General features: G+C 47.8%; 1 pseudogene across 1 annotated transcript in view; it reads left to right on the top strand.

Annotated features, from left to right (window-relative positions):
- LOC311183359 (protein regulator of cytokinesis 1-like) overlaps positions 1-19,563 on the top strand; it is a 94,938-nt pseudogene extending 75,375 nt beyond the window's left edge. The window contains exons 4-15 of the transcript in view: positions 926-1,123; positions 1,199-1,369; positions 1,817-1,966; positions 2,258-2,405; positions 4,557-4,693; positions 6,399-6,494; positions 14,803-14,949; positions 15,112-15,222; positions 16,879-16,977; positions 17,329-17,513; positions 17,787-17,832; positions 19,505-19,563. The product of the transcript in view is annotated as a protein regulator of cytokinesis 1-like (transcript). The remainder of the gene's footprint in view (positions 1-925; positions 1,124-1,198; positions 1,370-1,816; positions 1,967-2,257; positions 2,406-4,556; positions 4,694-6,398; positions 6,495-14,802; positions 14,950-15,111; positions 15,223-16,878; positions 16,978-17,328; positions 17,514-17,786; positions 17,833-19,504) is intronic.
- Positions 19,564-20,248: the final 685 nt, after the last annotated feature.

Raw genomic sequence — 20,248 nt, 5'->3', positions numbered from 1 at the left:
GTGTGGGGGGCGAGAGAACTCATCAGAGACAGTGGGGAGCAGAACAGGCAGATTGAGTGAAATACACTGCTGAGGGGAGCAGCAGGGAGACAGGAGAGGTCTGCTATGCCATCCCCCTGGCTGGGGATTCAAACTCAGCTGCAGTGGTGTGGTGATAGGGTGATAGTGCTGAGACTTAACCCCTGAGCCACCAGGGAGGGCCCTATTTTTGTAACTTTCAATGTGAAGTTGGTTGTGATGTTAGGTATACAGAGGTACAGCTCTCTTAAAGTACATGACAGTTTCTAGTTCACTGATGTGAACTAGAATTTGTACAACTTCATAGGACATGTAACTGCTCTTCTTCTTCAAATTATCAAGAGTAGAACAAGGAGTCAAAGCAAGCTTTCCAGCCAGTTTTTTTTTTAATTTGAGTAATAGTGTATTATAAAATTATAAGGGGCCACCCTGGTGGCCTAGGGGTTAAATTTTAGCACTGTCACCGCTATGGCCTGAGTTCCATCTTTAGCCAGGTAGCTGACCCACATTGCGCAGCAGACCTCTCCTGCCTCGCAGGCTGCTCCCCTCAGCAGTGTATTTCAGTCAATCCACCTGTTCTACACCCCAGATCTTCTATGCAAAACCCCCACAAAACTCTAGGTATCTTATAAGTAAATGTTTCAGGAGTCTGAGATGTGACATCTGCACATTATTAAAGATGAGCATGTGCATTAGTCCCATCAGTTTTCACCTCTGGCAAAAGTCCCTTTCCTTGTTTAAGATCTTAATTAGGGGACCCACTTTGTACCACACTCTGTTGGTCATGAATTAACTTATTTGTTAGTTTAACTGAAAATCTGTCCTCCAAGTCCTGTTCCATTGCCCTTCTCTTCTGTTGAAGACATCCACTTGAGCCTGACAGCAAGGAAACATTGTCTTGTACAAGAAGAAGGGGAGACGACCATCTTGCAACTGGAGAAGGATTTGCACACTCAAGTAGAACTGATGTGAAAACATAAGGGAGAGTAAACAAGAACTGAAACTGCTTCAAGAACAAGATCAAGAACTGTGTGAGATTCTTTGCATGCCACACTATGAGCTGAGCCGGTTCAGAGAGCACTTGAAAGCCCTGAGGGAAACCAAGGTACCCTTCTGGCTGGCGGCACGCTCCTGAGAACTGCTTGAATCCTGGGCGTGCTGTGACCCTTCTGTCTTTCAGGCATCTCGGCGTGAGGAGTTCGTCAGTGTAAAGAAGCAAATCATACTGTGTATGGAAGAATTAGATCACACCCCAGACACGAGCTTTGAATGAGATGTCGTGTGTGAAGATGAAGATGCTTTTTGTTTATCTTTAGAGAACATTGCAACACTACAGGAGTTGCTACGGCAGGTAATGACTGTTGAAATGATGGTCTGGGGCTGCCCAAGTAGCCAGCAGTCTGAGGAAGCATTGTCACCCCTTCAGTCTTAGATGAGGAACAAAGAGAAGGAGGGAGAATGAACACATTAAATACAGCCATAATTTCAAACAGAACAAAAGAAAACTGTATGTGTCCCTAAAAGTGTGAAATTGAAGTTTTGGATGAAATGATATCAGCCACTTGAATTAGATAATGTTTACTGAAGAATTTTATTCAAAAATTCAATAGTAATTTGGAGGGGTTTGTATCTTGCCGTAAGGACAGCTTACAGCTTGTGTTAAGTCGTGACCACACACCTCTTCACACACTTGAAATGATCTGTTCTCCACATCAGCTGGTCAATATTTTTTTTTTTTTGCGGGAGGTCGGGGGCTACCTTCTCTGCTGCTGTCTTTACTATTTCCGCTTTGCAACAGCTGGAAATGTGAAAATCACAGAAGGAAGCGATGTGTAAGGGGCTGCGTGCTCAGATCCGAGAGCTCTGGGACAGGCTGCAGATACCCACACAGGAGAGAGAGGCAGTGGGAAACATTATGACTGGTTCAAAGGCCAAGATCAGGGAAGCAGTAAGAAACCTAAAAAGTGCTGCTGGGCCAGCAGTCTCCGAGCATGCCCGTGTCAGGTCTAATGTCCCGACGAGCTTCTGCCTTGAGCAAACTTGTTTCCAAGACAGACACAGCAAGGGTGGCAGGCTTCTACCTCTTGCGTACATTCGTGGCTCGTATAATATTGTTGCAAAGGTGGTTGATTTATCTCTGGAACAAAGCCAGTTGTACTTTTATTTTAAAGGGAGAAACTTCTGCAAACCTAGGTGAATATAGAAGTGCAGGTCTCTTCAGCTGGTTGCTTTCTTTCAGCTGCAATTAGAAGTGGATTGGCTGGAAGAACTGAACATGCAAAGCATGAAGAAAGTGACTGAGGCAATTCGAGTGGAGCTGGCTCAGTACTGGGACCGGTGTTTCTACAGCCAGGAGCAGAGACAAGCTATCGCTCCCTATTATGATGGTTAGTACAGAAACGTGGTCCGCACATGGCCTGCTGTATGCTGGTTCAGGAGTGTGTCACCTTCTGAAATTTTTCAAACTTTCAGCCCACGTTGCCTTTACTGTACAAATAAGCATTTGCAAGTGCCACTGGGCAATTAGAGATCTCTCGATTTCTGAAGCAGTGTGTCACTGGCTGCAGTGAAGCTCCAGTCATCAGGTGTAATGACCAGCCCTTCCGTAACAGCTCACCCAGTCCTCGTGTTGAGAGACGAGGGCCGAATGCACGTGAGTGTCAAGCAGCTTAACCCAGAAGCACCGCAGGCAGGTGCAAGAGCCCAAGCTGGTGGTCTCAGAGCCCCATGAAGTTCCTGGCTGACCTAACCGAATTTATATAAAGATGAGGCTATCTTTACTAGTTCAACAAATGTTTCTTGTTTCTGGACATTTTCAAAGACCCAGCCCTTTGTTGACAGGGTGGGGGAAGGAATGTGAAAGAAAACTTAGGCAAGAGAGCACTTGAGAAAGTTCATCAGCTTTGTGCCCAAGATCAATGGGAGCAAACCTGGCTTTTATTATCCACAAGATGTGTCTATACTGTCTCCTGTGTCATTTTTATTACAAGGAAGGAAAATCTTCCCATTATTTATTTATGCATACAAGAGCTGGGGTACAAGCCAGAGATGCAGGGAGGTGAGAGGACTCAGAAGAGACATAGTGGTGAGCAGAACATGCAGACTGACTGAAATCCACTGCTGAGGGGAGCAGCAGGGACACAGGAAAGGTCTGCTGCGCCATGGGGGTTTCTCCCTGTCCGGCGGGGATCAAACTCATGCTGCAGAGGCTGCGGATTGCTTCATAGTGTGCGGCCTAACCCCTTATACCACCAGGGAGGCCCCAAAAATTCGTCCCATTTTAAAGGGATCAGTAAGTAAAGATACTAGAGAAATTTCTAAAATTAGGTGTGTACACACATCCCAATGTTTATTATGTGAGCCAAAAGGTGCAGAAGTGTAATATATGCAATTCCGAGCGGTGGGTTTCAAGAGGGCTTGACTCTCACTACCAGGCAGATAAAGAGAGTGCACACTGGTGGAAACAGACCAGGGGTTAGCTCCAAAGTTTTGCCTAGAATGATCTAATACCATCCCCTGCACAGAGGATAGGAAGGGAACGTCCTTGCTAGTTCCCACCATTTGGAAGCTGCTATATTCCATTTTATCAGCACCAATATATGGAAAACATCTGGATTAAATGTTAGCACAAAAAATGAAGCTAGTACGTGAGATTCCAGCTAAAGAGGGCACTTAAATGTGAATCAGTGTATCACAAGGGAAAAATGATCAAAATCTTTTTAGTGCTTTGTAAGCATATGTTTGTGTGTATTTTTAAATCAGCTGAAAAGCATTTGTTTAATGTAAACCATACACTGCTCTGCCTCCACCTTAGCTGTGAGTTCAGCTTCCACAAGGGGGCATTAGACAGACAAGGGAGCAAGCGGGGAGCACACAGGAAGAGCGAACATGACTGAAATACAGCACTCAGGGGAGCAGTGGGCAAGAGGAGAGGCCCCCTGCAACTTACGTGGGTTGGCTCCCTGGGCCGAGTCTCGAACTCAGGCCGCAGCAGCAGCGGTAGCACCGTAGCACTGAGCCTTAACCCGCTAGGGCACTTGGGAGGCCCTTCTCACTACCTGGCTTTAAAGGCTACTCATACTTCTCCGGAGGGAGTGTTTGCTTTGGCAATGGTGCACTGATTTAAGCGCATAAACTCGGCGTCTGCAGGTGTAGCCCATGTCCTGAGAGGGTAGTCAGGGGTAAACAACACTGTCTGGCATCAGCTCATTGGGAGCCTGCACTCAAGTGGGCCTCAAGTTTACAGACAGTGTGGCCCGCTAAGTGCTGCCATAAGGTGCTAACGTGCACTGTGGCTCCCGCCTGGGGGTGCCGACTCGCGTGCATAGCCAGGAACGGCCGGGCAGTCTTCCTTCCGTGGCAGGGCCCGGAGATGAGCACGGACGCCTATGAAGATTATGAATGGGTTAGCACGGACTTTGCCAGTCCACGTTCACCCACCAAATCTGTTGTCCAGATTTGCAAACCCCACATCGCCTTCAAGCTCCCGTGGTGCTGTGGCACTGCTGCACCCGTTTATACCTGTTTATATCTTGCAGAGGACTGCACAGAAAGTCTTCCCCAGCTCCACAATGCTGAGATTACGCAGTTAAGGAACTGCTATGAGGTGCAGAGAGAGCTCTTTGAAGGCGTCCAGAAGTGGGAAGAAAGCTGGAGGCTCTTCCTAGAGTTTGAGATACCACCTTGTCCATCTTACCTGGAGAACTAGAGTCAGCACCCAGTTTCCTTTGCATGTTACTGGGTTCTGGGGTCCTATTTCATCATGTCAAGTTATTGCTGACCCCTGTGTGTGTGACCCTTGTATATGGGAGCACAAACCCCAGAGTCAACAGCTTGAATAAGTTTCTTGCATAAGGGAAGCCCAGAGGCGGGTGGTGCAGATGGCTGTGGCTAATCTAGTTCCTGGCTGCTGAGCTCACTTCTTCACCACCACTAAGAGCTGGGCCTCATCCATGTCCAGGGAGGCTCCAGAGTGCACCCCCCCAGCATATGGGTGGCTTAGTGCCAGATGGGGGAGAGAGCCCCTTGAAGACAAGAGCCTGCATCCTCCGAGGGCCCCTCCAGGCTCTCCACAGCAGCTCTGCCCCGATGCTAGCAAAGCAGGGAGAACTGTAAGACCTAGCTTGGCCATAGGTCAGTGCCAGGGAAGGAGAGGAGAATGGATGTCAGGCAAACATCTGGCATATTCCACCATTTTGATTTTCCCAATTTTCTCAGAGAATTGTCTGGGCACGGGGTTCCCTCAGACTAGGGTGGGTACCTCGGCCTAGAATTCCAAAGACATTCACTCAGGTTCATGCCATCCTGACGCAGCTGGAAGGGTCCTTCCAGTCTATGGAGGAAACTAAGACTCCAGAGTGAGTAGAGAGAACAGGGTGAGGTCTCAGAGCTGCCGTGACCACAGCACGGCATGGAGGAGCAGCGCTGCTGGCAGTAAGAGCCAAACAGGCAGCTCTGATCACACCCGTTTTTCAGGGAAGAGAACTGAATCCTACCCGCTCTGACGTAGTCCTTCTGGGGTGTGGCTGCCTCATGCTTGAGACCTCTAGGCTGTGGAGATGGTGAACTTCGCCGATCACCTCCTTCTGAGAGTACTCACCTGACCTGTAGTTCCTGGGTCCTTACCTCGCTGCTGTTCTGAGGTACTAGGCGCAATAGGTAAAACCGGAAAAGTTACTAAGAAGCCTAGTGTTTTACATTTTATACTCATCCATTTTGAGAGGGTTAATCTAGTGAAGGACAGATGATCCATAAGCCCTGACACGGGAGCCGCTCTGCTGCCCTGGCTGTGGTGGAAGTGTGCCCAGGGCTGCCGCCGAGCCCAGTGCAGGCTTCCCCGTCAGCTAACCTTTGCCCAATAAAAGGAGCTGGTGAAGCTGTGCATATTAAAGCCTGTCCTACTTTTTAGGAAACGGTAGTTTTCCTGCACCCAAGGGGATGATCATGTGGTGACCCGGTGGTGCACGCCCCCACCCCTCCCTGAGAGCTGTGGGGTATGCGCAGCCACCTTGACAATGGTATCTTTCTGTTGTTTTTTCAAAGATTTATGCATACAAGAACTGGGGTACAGGCCAGAAATGTAGAGGGTGAGAGGATTCACCATAGACAGAGTGGGGAACAGAACAGGCAGATTGACCTAAGTACACTGCTGAGGGGAGCAGCGGGGAGACAGGAGAGGTCTGCTGCACCATATGGGCAGCTCCCTGGCTGGGGACTGAACTCGTGCTGCAGAGGCTGCGGACAGCTTCATAGGTTGCATCTTAACCCCTTGCACCATCAGGGAGGCCCCAAAATGGTATCTTTCTGAGAGCAAGGAAACAGAAGAAGTAACTGGTCTGGCTTTCCCAGGGTCTGCTCTAACTGAAATATATTTTTCACAGAGAAAAGCCTCAGATCCAAGTCGACTTACAAACCGTGGAGGAAATCTTCTGAAAGAAGAATAGCAACGAGCTAAGTTTCAAAAACCACTCCCTAAGGTAATACTGTTGTCAGGTGTTTGGTGTTTGGCTAGAAGAGGCCTGACTGTCGGCGTGTCTTTGCTTTGAAACATGTGGCCTAAAACTGCCTTTTCAAAGACAAAGCTTAGGCAAGGACAAGAAGGCGGCCTCGAGCCTTCCCTGTGGAAGCATGGAGAGCCAGGCCCCATCAGTTTGCTAGGGCTGCACTACAGCTCACCCCAGGCGGGGTTTTTCACCTTGATAAACAGCAGGGGTGCCTTGTCCCACCCTGAGGCACAGCTCTGAGGTGAAGTTGCGGGCCAGGGCTGCACCATCAGGGAGGCCCAACAATGCTATCTTTCTGAGAGCAAGGAATCTCAGAAGAAGTAACTGTTGTGTCCAAGATCAGCAGACTCGGCGAGCATAACCTCCAAGAATCCAAAGACAGCTGATGCAAATGCAAAAGAGAGTTTATTACGGGCTCGAGTCCAGGCTCATGGCAACTACCAACGCAGTGGCAGATAGAGAGAGCCCCGAACAGCGGAAGCAGGGGTCTATTATAGGGTCACAGGTGGCGCAAAGTTTGAAAGAAGCTGGCAATTACTCATTGGCTACTACAAAGGCATTTTGGGATGCGGGGTTACAGTTTCAAACTGATTGGACGGTTAGAGATGCTGTCCCATTTATGGATAGGACTGCCCTCATTGGTGGCTGGGGTGGTCTGCTTTTTTGTCACCAAGTGGAGTGAGGGTTGTGACTGCTGAAACTATCTCCAGAATGCAGCTGGACAAGGACTAACATATCAAGGTGGAGGATATACAAAATGGCGAAACCTCGGCTAAGCTTGGTTCCACATTCCCCCAGGATTTTTTTCTGAAAAACGGCTAGTCAGCTAAGAAAACAACAGCTACCAAGCCTTTTATCTGTTAGTCAGTCTCAGAATTATGGTTATGTTCAGCCACATAATGTGTTCACAGGTTTATTGGTCCAGCAAAGTTGAAAAATTGCCATCCTTATACAAAACATTGAGTTTTTCTGGGTCATCTCAGACCACGACCTCTAAAAATCAGACGCTAAACCATCTATCTAGTCAGCAAAAGGTATTATTTTCAGTTACAAATGAGAATTACTCTGCTCAAACAGGGGATTTCTCTCCAGTTAGCTAGTCACAGAGTTATTCATCTGGTCACTAAACATCAGCTATTGAATAAAACAGGCTGCCGCCCACCAGTCTTAATACTAACCCCTTCTTATTTTTTCCTTGCATAAATGAGTCTGCTGCTCCAATTAAAACACTCTCTGTTATCTCTTGAAGGAAACCAAGGCCAACGTTAACGCATTTTTTTAGTTGTTTTTATCTCTGAAGCCTTCCTAAACTCTTCAGAGGTCCCCTCCTGCACTGTCCCTAAAACTGCCTAATTACCCTAACTTGCCCTATGTCTCACTCCTCCCCTTCTGTGAATGGAGCCCCTAACTGCAGTAGGGAAAGGGGCGTCATTCTGATCACTAACTGCTTCCTGCTGAAAATGGGCGATGAGGGAAAACAGTGAGGGCTCCACTGCAGGCGATGATCTAAGGGACCTCGAATGGACAGTGGAGGCTTCATAGTTCGATGGTCTTCAGGCAACAAATGGCCTCTGTGAAGGCATTGAGGATGTAAGGCCCAAGCATGAGAAAAACAAAAACAAAAGATTTTAGTTCAAGAGTGATGAGGTGCAAGAGTAAGGAGGTCACAATTTTTTTTTTAACTTTAGCCATTAACAGGTCTAGGGCTTTAGGGTTTTATACATAATTTTACCGCAGTTATCAAAATGTGAACCTCTAAATGTTAGTACATAAAATGTTAAGTTTAAACATAAGGTAACCCTCCAAGATGAAGACTCAGGACATCAAAACTTTGATTATCATTGCACCTGTTTTTACAGAAAAATGGAAATTTTACATGATAATTTTCTTAAATGTGAACAGACCAGTTGCAAAATCACAGACTCACCGGTACCAATCAAAATCTGCAATGAACAGTTCCTTTGAACTGATGCTCAACATCAATGCACAACGAGACCTGGCCAACCATGATCATCCAAACAAAAATTCTTCACAATTATATTTTTATGTTTTATAAAACGGTCTTAAAGATATACTTTTATAAACAATTCTGGTGCAATTTTGTCAATGACAAAGAAACACAAAGCTATTCTTTATTTTATTTAACCACTGAGAATATACAAACAAGTAGCCTCGTAGCGAGCAAGGTAGCAGTGCTGTAAAGTGTCTTGGCTCAGTCTAGCCATCTGTACTAGTGAGGGGGACAGTCAACCAGTAGGTCAATCCAAAGAATTGGAGTAAGGCAGAGCAAGTGCCCCTTATTTACCAAAAAGATGATCTATTTGTCTGCCACTTCTAGGGTCACCCGAGGCTTATCCATATAAACAGTAAACAGGGGAGCTTGTCTCACCTCTGGGCTTCTTCAGAGAAGGTCTTCTCCTGCACCAGATTCTTCATCAGAGGCAGCTGACCATCAAGCCTGTCCTCCCATCCTGGCCCATGGTTTGGGCTGGCCCTCTCCCTCTCTGGAGAGTGGGACAGTCCCCTTTTTTAGAGCCCTGTATGATGGCACTGAAGGCATGGCCCTGGGGACAGCTTTTTGCAGCTGAGGCATCCTGGTTGCTGGCAGTGGATGCAAGCTGGCAGCCCATTGAGAGGCTGAGGTCCTGAATGCCCTAGGGCGCATGGGGCCTTGGGTGATTCTGAGGTGGCAGAATACTGTGATGGCAACTGCCATCTACTGGCCCTTTTCTTGCCTCTCTCCCTTTCTTTTTTTGTCTAGCTAGTCCCCTCCATATTACTGTAGGCCTTGAAGGCTGTGTCTAATAAAAGTGTTAAAAGGATTTTAGGCCCTTGATTTAGTCTCCGCAGCCTGCACCTGATGTCAGAACAAGGCTGGCTAAAAGATACATATTATAATTACACATTGTTATAGGTTTTATACAGTCTCTATAAAACAGAGACTAGAGACCACTTGGATATTAAGTGACACCAAAACAGTGAATAATATTCTCCCAATTCTGAATAATTAAACAATATAATTTTTTATATAGTGTCTACATATAATACTGGAGAGAAAAATACAGGAAACACAAAAGTTATTATGCTGCCTCTCTTGTGAAGGAGCTAACTAGTTTTTCACCATTCCTGGCATTAACTATAAAACAGGTGTTTGATATAAATCATTTTACTTTATTTTGTTTACCTGTCCTGTGTCTAAAATGCTATTATTTTCCACATACACACTTTTGCATATAACACCTCTTTGCCCGGGGCCCATGGGATAAAATAGTTTGTTTGTTTTTTTTAACCAAGTAATGAATAGGCGATTGCCAAAATCCAGTAATGCATTACCAAAAAGGCAAGGGATTTTATAAAATACAAAACTGAAACTTTTAAATTTACTTAAGAAGCTAAAATTTTATACTAATTTTTAACCAGAGTCCAGACTATTAAATACAATTATAACATTATACAGTTTATAGAGTCAAGGCCAAAATATAGACATACAGGACTCCTGGGAAAATAATTTAAAACACACACAATAGTATAAGACACTACCTTTACTTTACTTGTATTCAGAATTATTACATCCTAGTTTTTAATTTTTACATTGTAAGACACTGTAATAGCTGTTTATCATTTCTTTAGACTGCGCAACTTAGACACATTTTTTTTAAATTTTTAGTTGAGATGACATTAAACTTAGTTTTCTTACAATAAGGAACAAAATGTAAACCTGAAGGTTCAGTAAATGGTTAACAAATTTTGATTACTAAATTTAGTAAAACCTTAGTTTAGTTTTAGTTTTTCCTTAGAACTGGAATTTTAAGTCAACTTTAGAGTTGCCACAATAACAATGTTATATACCAAGTTTTTTTCTTAGGCAAGCACTAGATATATTACAGGGCAGGGAGAGAGGGGCAGCCCAGAACCCACAAACCTGCCTGTTCTAAATAGGTTCTGCCAGCAGCTGCATCAACACAAAACATACAAGACTTTAATGGGAAGGAACTTTAACACAATTAGGAAACAATACAGGAAAGGCAAAGAATCTATTTTTTAAATTAAGCACCCAAAGTTACCCGTCCCCTCGTGGGTAAAACTCTGTCCAAATGGGATTGGCCCAGAGCAAGGCCCCAAAGCCTGCCACAAGTCTAAAACATCTTCCAGTGGGGACCCACAAAAAAGGGTTAGAAACAACCAGACAAGCCGGGAAGGAAAAGAGCAAAATCAAAATCAAGATAAAAGCTGCCATTGTCTCCTCTCCACGGGTCTCACCCACATCTGTGTCACCCAGTCTATGACCAAAAGGCTAGTGCAGTTTCTTCACCTGTCTCTAGGCTCCATGCATCTCCTTCAAGTCTTCTGGATCTTCATCCTGCTTTCTTCCTCCCTCCCTTGGGTGGGGCAGTGAACCTGGAATCTCCCCCTTTCCAGGGGACCACCCTGTTACAGATAGATTGACAAAAGCAAGAAAGAAAAGAAAAAAAAATAGACACCTAATACCATATACATTTTTTTAGTAACTTGTCCATATGGCTTTAGATGTTACTTTGAATTTTGCAAATAAGTCTAGTCCTTTACTGGGAGAATAAATTGTTTTTCCCAAGGGGAAAAGATAAGTAGATCAGTCTTTCTGGAACAAGATCTTATCAAGAGAAGTTTAGATAAAAGCCTAGAAGTAAGTTTGTTAGCATAGGTCAGGTTAAATATTATTTTTCTTGTACAGCACAAGTAAACACATTTAAACAAAGCAAAGCACCAATTTAAAAAAAAAAAAAAAGACTTAAACCTTAAGGCATGTATGCTCTAAACCATTAAATTCTGAATTAGTTTTTGTTTACCACAATTTTAGATCGCAATCTCAAAATTTAGGATTTTTTATAGGCGCCATTTATAATTAATTCTTCAGAGGCAAAAAGCAAGAACAAAGAGATTTCTTAATTTCTATTTGAATTTTTTGGCCACGTGCACTAATTTTAAGAAACAGTTATTTTTACCAATATTTGCAAAAACACTGAGAAACTACAGAGACCACAATTTCACAGTTAAGCAGTTTGTACTAACTTTCTTAAATAAGAAAAACATTTTGAGTTTGTATTTTTAAATAATTATAATTTGGCTTTACATTGTTTCAGTTCTGTCTCACTGAGACCAAGCACATTTTTAAGACAAAAGACAATTTTTTTTTTTCAGGACCTTGTATGGGGAGGACAGGAGAAGAGGAAGAATAAGATCTTCCTTTACAGACTACCTGTTTTCAGACTCTTATCAGAAATTAATTAGTCTTAATAAGAAACTAAACTTTTACAGGTTCAATAAGCAATTTAGAAGTTTTTACTCAACCAAAAATCACCTTTTATAGCTCTTTAGTGAAAGGTGCATGCAGGAGGCCGGAATGCAAAAGCCTTCCAGGAATTCCACCTGGGAACAGGAATTCAGAAGCCTGCCTACAGGATTCAGACAATGAACCTTCCCCCACCCTACAAATTCCCGCCCCCCCACACCCCCTCCACTATACATGGCTTCACTAACCCCCACCTTGGGTCCCTGAGGTCTGCCAGGGGTGCAATAAATTTTCCTCTCCCTTGAGAAATTCAGCCTGGCTCTCCTTTTCTTTGCCATGCTGAACCTTTTAGTTAGCAAGTGCAAAGGAACTCAGCAGTTGTTTTTTTTTTTGTTGTTGTTGTTTTGTTTTTTTTTTTTAAGGTGGACAAAGGGACAGTCTAATTCCCCCACAGCTGGAAGGCAGCAGAGATATACCAATGATCTCAACACTGGAGAAAATGTCCAGGCAGCTGCTCATTGAGATCAGAGGCAGCGTTTCTTACCAGCCAGCTGTGGTGTCTTTTTAGTCCCCAGCATTTTACTTTTTGCCTTGACTGTGTCCAAAGACAGTGGAGTAGGCATTGCCTGACCCATGGTTATGAACACACAAATGCAACAAAGACAACAAACACCAGGAACAAAACAAAATTAGCTTTTTTTGAACTTTCCCCAAAAGGGGAACTTGCCCCAGTGCTGCCCCACAGGGGGTACGGATAACCAATCAGAGGCCCTGGGTAAAGACAAACACCAAAGTTTTAAGAAGAACAAACACATTAAACAAACCAAAAAACAAATTTTTCAAATGGGCCCCATACAAATGCTACCCCAGTGCTGCCCCACAGGGGATAGCCAATCAGGTGGTCCGGGGATGTCTCCCCTGGTCCATGCCAAGACACCTACCAGCACGTCCACTTAAGCATCTGGCTACCAAAATTACAGGTTTGCAAACAATTCCACAGGAACTGAGCACAAACAATACAAATACAGGTACTCAGTACTTCTATAGGTAAAGAGCACAAATGATACAAATATAGGTACTCAATACTACAGGTCTGCAGACTAAAACCTCACCACTCACCTGCGTGCTTTAATGGCTCCCTTCAGCTGTTTGGTGGTTGGGGTCTGTGCTAGCCGATCCCAGACGAGCCCCCAAACGTTGTGCCCAAGATCAGCAGACTCGGCGAGCATAGCTTCCAAGAATCCAAAGACAGCTGATGCAAATGCAAAAGAGAGTTTATTACGGGCTCGACTCCAGGCTCACAGCACCTACCAACGCAGTGGCAGATAGAGAGAGCCCTGAACAGTGGAAGCAGGGGTCTATTACAGGGTCACACGCAGCACGAATTTTGAAAGAAGCTGGCAATTACTCACTGGCTACTACAAAGGCATTTTGGGATGCGGGGTTACAGTTTCAAACTGATTGGACGGTTAGAGATGCTGTCCCATTTATGGACAGGACTGCCCTCATTGGCGGCTGGGGTGGTCTGCTTTTTTGTCACCAAGTGGAGTGAGGATTGTGACTGCTGAAACTATCTCCAGAATGCAGCTGGACAAGGACTAACATATCAAGGTGGAGGATATACAAAATGGCGAAATCTTGGCTAAGCTTGGTTCCACAGTAACTGGTCTGGCTTTCCCAGGGTCTGCTCTAACTGAAATGTATTTTTCACAGAGGAAAGCCTCAGATCCAAGTCGACTTACAAACCGTGGAGGAAGTCTTCTGAAAGAAGAATAGCAATGAGCTAAGCTTCAAAAACCACTCCCTAAGGTAATACTGTTGTCAGGTGTTTGGTGCTTGGCTAGAAGAAGCCTGACTGTCGGTGTGTCTTTGCTTTGAAACATGTGGCCTAAAACTGCCTTTTCAAAGACAAAGCTTAGGCAAGGACAAGAAGGCGGCCTCGAGCCTTCCCTGTGGAAGTGTGGAGAGCCAGGCCCCATCAGTTTGTAAGGGCTGCACTACAGCTCACCCCAGGCGGGGTTTTTAACTTTGATAAACAGCAGGGGTGCCTTGTCCCACCCCGAGGAACAGCTGTGAGGTGAAGTTGCGGGCCAGGGCTGCACCATCAGGGAGGCCCAACAATGCTATCTTTCTGAGAGCAAGGAATCTTAGAAGAAGTAACTGGTCTGGCTTTCCCAGGGTCTGCTCTAACTGAAATGTATTTTTCACAGAGAAAAGCCTCAGATCCAAGTCGACTTACAAACCGCGGAGGAAATCTTCTGAAAGAATAACAATGAGCTAAGCTTCAAAAACCACTGCCGAAGGGCCAGGGCTGCTTTCCCTGAGGCTCTTTCCCCGGCTTGATGGCGGACACCACCCCTGTCTCCACATGGCCGCCTCTGTGCACATCCACATCCACTCTCTTCTTCAAAGGACACCAGCCACGTCCGCTCAGGGCTCAGCCTCGGACCCTGTTTTTACCTTGATGTCCATATAAGCACATTCTGCAGTCCGGCGGGTTAGGCCTTCACCCTGACTTCAGTTGGGGGCGTGGGAGGAGGGCAGAGTTGAACTAGTAACAAAGGAAAACTTCTTAAAGTGCTGAGGGCTTCAGGACTTTTCTAAGAAAAAGTGGCACGTGCTGAATTCTGTGCCATTCAAGGCGCTAGTGGTTTTCACATTGTTCTGAGATCCTCAGAGTCAAGGCGAGCGAGGAGCCGGGAAGGACTGGCTGCCTCTTCGCAGCCGCCATGGTGGGAACTGGAACCGCAGCTCGGGCCGGGGGTGCTGCTGCCGCTGCACTCGCCCATCTGGCTTTGCTGTCCTCCCTGGGGCTGCTGTGACTTTGGGCACCAAAACCTTAGTGTCAGACTGGCGACAATCGCCTTTCCCCTCCTCAGTGTGAAGCAGACTTGTTTTGATTTCCGCCCTGAGTCGCCACCGGGTCCAGGCTGGAGTTGAGCCAATGACCCTCCCGGGGCAGGGGAGCTGCTTTTCATTTGTCCTCACGTGTGGCCTTGCTTTTGCTCTCAGCTGGAAGATGAGTTGAAGGCACAGATTGAAAAGTGAGAACAGGAGCATTCAAAGGCATTTGTGGTGAATGGGCAGAAGTTCATGGAGTACGTGATGGAGCAGCGGGAGCTGCATCGGCTAGAGAAAGAAGGAGCCAAGCAGGAGAGAGTAAGTGAATGCAACCTGGGCAGAGGGCGGGACAGCCAGGTATGTAGCCCTGAGCCTCAGGGGCCAGCGCAGCCCTTCTTAGCTCTGGGCCCAGGGTTCCGGCCCTGCCCCAGACCCGCTCTCCTGTGGGACTGGTCAGCATTGCGCCCAATGTTCACACAGCAACTGAAGAACAAGAAGCAGATGGAGACAAAGATGCTCTACGGCGGTGCACCCAGAACAACCAGCAAGCGCTGCGGACTGCTGCCCAGCACACCCGGCAAAGTACGTAAGGTAAAGTGCAGCTCCGTGAGCCACTGTTCAGAAGGGGCTTTTGAGACCAGGCCTCTTGGCCACCTTTGCCCTGTGTCCTCAGAGGCGATTCCCCACGGGCATGAAGGCCACTTGAGGGTGAGGGGCAGGCTGCAGCTAATCCTGGAGGCTCGAGGGCTGCTGCAACTCCACCCAAGGACTGTGAAAGGTGACTTTTGTGCTTCAAGGGGGGCATTAGGTTCCCATTTTCTCACTTGGACAGATGAAGCAGAATGTTAATTCCCTTCTTCTACCTCAGCTTGTATTTTATGACATAGGGGAGGTTTTATTTTGTAAGATTTATTTATGCTTATAAGAGCTGGGGTACAGGCCAGAGATGAGGGGGGTGAGAGGACTCACCAGAGACAGAGTGGGGAACAGAATAGGCAGATTGACCTAAGTACACTGCTGAGAGGAGCAGTGGGGAGACAGGAGAGGTCTGCTGCACCATATGTGTTGCTGGTGGGGATCAAACTCGTGCTGCAGAGGCTGCGGACAGCTTCATAAATTGTCTTAATCCCTTGTGCCACCAGGGAGGCCCCTATAGGGAAAGTTTTAAAAGGCACTTGTAATGGCCTCCAAGAGGACCCCCGAGAACACTTGCCAGCCCATTCTAGGGGCCTCGGTGCCAGCCATGCTGCTCCTCCAGTCTGATGCCTGATGGCTGTGGGGCCAGCACAGTGGCTCTGCCCTTGCCGGCTTCTGGTTTCTTCAGACTTGACCTGTGTTCAAGGGGTGCAGAGCAGGAGCTTCTGGCGTTATTGTGCATTCCCTGGATGCTTGTGAGGCTGAGCCTTCTGCTGTCCCCTGGCCTCTTAGGTCCTTTTCTGGGGACTCTTCCTGTGAGGACATTTATCTCCCAGCAGATTAGAGGAATTCTTGGGGGTTCCAAATGCTCTCCCTTTCACACTGACTGCCCAGTGTCTGTGTCTTGGATAACTCATCTGCTCCTTGTGACATCAGCTGGTGGATGGAAAGCTGGCACCACCGTGGGAAAGACACCACTGTTCCTTCACAGCATGCTCTTCTCCCTGGTGCCTGCGTTGTGCTGCCTCATCTGCCTCCTCCTTGAATAATTCTGTCACATTTACGCCTCCCCTCAATCCACACGGTGAACATCTCCCTCACCCGTAAGGGCCCCCAGCACCCCCCTTTCCAGTTCCTGCAGCCAGTTCTGCTCTTATCGTGGCGCGTGTGCATGTTCTGGAGTGTGACAGAACCTCGCGTGCACCCCCCTCTCCTGTTCTTCACGGCGTGTGCTGAATATATCTGCTGTTGCCAGGGTCAGAGGGTCAGGAGGTCACTCACTTCTATTGCCCAGCAGCATCCCGCTATGAGCAGGCCCCTCCGCAGATGCACAGCCTGTCCCTGGCTGGGCCAGTCAGTGTCCTGGCTGCGCTGGGTAACTGCGGCGCTGTCTTTGTGCTTCCACTTCCCTTGGGCTCATGCCTAGGGGTGAAGGGCGGCTACGGTGCAGGTGAGAACCAGAAGGGCAGCGCTAGCTGGGCAGCCCTGGTGCTGCGGAGCAGCAGGCTCGTGCGTGTCGTCCTGGCACTCCTGGGCTGCTGCCTGGACTCACGCCTCAGTGGAGGGCTGGGCAGTGTCCTCGTACAGCAGCCGCCTCTGTTCTTCTCCCAGCTGAAAATGACCACCATGTCCAACGCCATGGCCAAGAGCAGCATTCAGCGGCACGATCTACCATTCCCTGGTGTCGCGATTTCACCCTCTGGCAGCAAGGTGAGTGGCCTGGCCTTTGTGTTGGGGGGCTTCTACTCCTGCTTAGGGTTACCCTGGAGCTGCTGAGAGATGTGTTTCAAGCCTGCAGTGGGGGCACTCTGGGCCTGCTCGTGTAGTGGGAAGCACTGGGGTCACACAGGCTCAGTGCAAAGCCTGGGCCTCGGTGGGTGCTGAGCAAGGTCACGGGGTCACTGGACATGGTCGGGCACTCTCGGAGGAGGGGCACGCAGGTGGTGAGTGTCCGGTCTCTGAGGCACTTAGACTGCGGAAACCACGGGCTCTTCTGTAGCCTCTGCCCACTGTACATGTGTGCACAGCTCTGTAAGAAGACACGCGGCTCTTCCTCCACAGCCAAGCGCTTCCACCTGCTCCATGACAAAGATTCCACCCCCCCCTGTGGTGCTGGCAGGCATGGCGCCAATAAGGAGAACCTCAAGCTCAATGGCAGCATCCTGAGCAGTGGGTACCCCAACTTGGCCTCCCTCCAGCGCAACTTCAGCATTAATTCTGTTGCCAGTACCTATTCTGAGTTTGAGATAATTCACCTTTTCTAATATCTCCCTGGGCAACGAGGCAAGTTAGGACATTCCTTGGGGGCTGAGAATCCCTTTCCTGCTGTGACCGAGGCCAGTGTGGGGGAGGCGTCAGGGGCACACAACGCAGGAAGGCAGGAGCTGGCAGTGGCAAGCAGAAACTTAGCCTGTATCCTTCAGCTTAAGAATACCCCTTCCTGGCTGCAGGAGGTGACCCTCTGACCACGCCCTGGTGCTCTTGATAGAGTTCTTGGTAATTGTCTTAATTGTTCTTAGAAGGATCCATCCCTCTCTGACAGCTCCACTGTTGGGCTTCAGGTCTGTATGGAAACCCTGCATGTCCCTTCCTGAACACGCCTCGCCTGCTGGCTTCATTCCCATCTGCATAGGCTGCACTAACCACCCATTGTCCGGAGCATGCACAGAGTTGTGCAACACGTGCCATCAATTAAGTTTCGCTTTACCGTTTTGCCTTCTGAGAAATCACAGGTTTTTCCTGTTAATCAAATAAGACTGGGAGGTACGATGGGATGAGCTACCAGGATATAAGAAGAGAACCACGAGAGAGTAAGGGGGTACTGCGAGAGGAGCAGAGAGAATAAGCCAGGGAAGAAAGAGAAGGAAAAGAGAAAATAAAGAAGCAACCGCTAGTGTCAAGTTGTCTCAAGCCCCTCATTTCAATCCTCAGCCCTTCTCTTTTCGTGCCTACGAATCCCGCGGGTCGGGACAGGTGGCGCCCAACGTGGGGCATGAAAAAGAACGAAGGAAACGCTGAAGGACCAGCTGTGGTGAGCTGGCAAGTAAGGGTAGGTAGCTGGGATTCATGGGCAATTCAATGTCCAAGGGGCGGTTAGTTATTTCCCTGGAAGTGCTCCTAAAAAAGTTTGGGGTTCCTCTTAGTAAGAAAAATTCTTAAAAGATTTGTAGAGACCCTTAGTGTCACTAGTAAGTGGTTTCTGGAGCAGGATCAAGTCGATAGTGCCTATTGGAATAAGGCAATAGGAGATAGAGGAGGAGCTGACATTCAATTAACAAAGGTCATTCAAGGGTCGACAGAACCATATGCGGAGTTCCTAGCAAGATTGATGACTGCAGCTGGCCGAATTCTAGGTAACACTGATGCCTCCCTAATGATAGTTAAACAGCTTGCATTTTGAAAATGCTAATAAGTGGTGTTAGGAAGCTATTAGACCCTGCAAAGCTTGGGTTAGTTTGTATGATTATGTGAGACTTTGTTAGGATATTTGTGTATGTAATAATCGTTCATGTCTGGACTGGTGCCCTTTTGCCCTGGTGGGCCAGGGTGAGGTGAAATTATATAATGGCACTTACTCTGCAAACAGTAGTTCTACCTTTGAACAATCCATTAGTGTCCAGAATAATGGGTCGGAGAGTTTGTCTGCTGCTGTCTGTTTGTCCCCTCCCTTCTTTCCTCCACTTGGCACATCTCTCGCCAGGCCGAGGGAGGTTCGCCTGGTTGGGTATGCAGGTAGATACCACTGGGCAGCGCCACAGCCAGCACATGCACCTTACTAACCGTCCTCAAGAGCTGTTCCTGCCTTTTCTTTTCTTGCTTCTCTACCATCTGCTCCAGCATGAGATCAAATAACCATCAGGTTATAAGGCCCTCGGCCCAGGGATTGGTAGAAATGTGGGCTGGGCCATTGTTTAAAAAGGCCTCAAAGACCAAAGCTTGTGCCTACCTAGCTTGACAGCTCAGAGGACTGGATGGCTAGGAGGCACTGGCCTAGTACAAAAACCTAAGGGATTGTGGACTGGCTGAGGGAGGGGCAGAGCCTGCGAGCACATGCTTCCTCTAACAGAACGACGCTTCCTCTGACGGAACGGAGCTTCCTCCACAGAACAGTGCCCACACCCGTCCCTAAGAGCCTGTGTCAGACAAGCCATCACTCGGGGACCTCCTGCTGACACCCACACCTAGGGAGGTGCCCTGAGGGGAGAGGTCCATCACTTGTGTTGCGTTGCCTTTGAAGTTTCAAAGGCTTCCAAATTTGATGCTACTTTACAAATTCTCAATTCAACCAAGATCTAGTCTTGAAGAGCCATGCTGAGCCTGCTGTGGCTTCCTGGGCCTAGGTGTGCGGGGGCTGCCCTCCTTCACGTGGGTGTGCTGGAAGCCCCAGACCAGTGCCACTACCATGGGCCTAGCATGGAGCAAATGCCACCAGGCTTCACGAGGCCTCAGAGACATGCTATTATTTTGATTCAGAAATATGTTTAATTCACAGCAGTAAGTGCAAATCAGAGCATATGGACCTGAGCTCCTCTCCCCACCCACTCGCTCAAGCACACGCCAGGGCTTGCTGTAGCTCACGTGGTGCAAGAAATAGCAACAGTGCCTGCAAGTCTTCTGGCCCCATGCACTCGTTTCTTGGCAAAAAGCCTCTTTCCTGGTTACGGGTGTTCAGGTAATGCTGTTAGTTTTGCTCCCACCTGGAGGGCTGTCCCCCACACAGAAAGCCTCACTCCCGAGTAGAGGCTGTCAGAGTGGCGCGGCCTGACCTGCTGCCTGCTACAACTGCCCTCCCCAGCCTAGGCTTGAGGGGAGACGTGCGGGGCCCTCACTGAGGTGAATGTCCCTCACTGAGTAATCAGAAACCAGGTGCCCGGACACAGGAGTGGGGTGCAAAAGGAACCATTTCTGCGGACACTGAACTGGGTTACAGCCTGCGTCCTGGACGTGAGGGCTTTGGAACGGAGAACCGGGGCATGAAATT

Source organism: Talpa europaea (assembly GCF_964194135.1).
Source record: "Talpa europaea genome assembly, chromosome: 1".
In the NCBI taxonomy this organism is placed as follows: domain Eukaryota; kingdom Metazoa; phylum Chordata; class Mammalia; order Eulipotyphla; family Talpidae; genus Talpa; species Talpa europaea.
The sequence above is the reverse complement of the archived record's forward strand: the minus strand, read 5'-3'. Positions and strand labels throughout refer to the sequence as shown.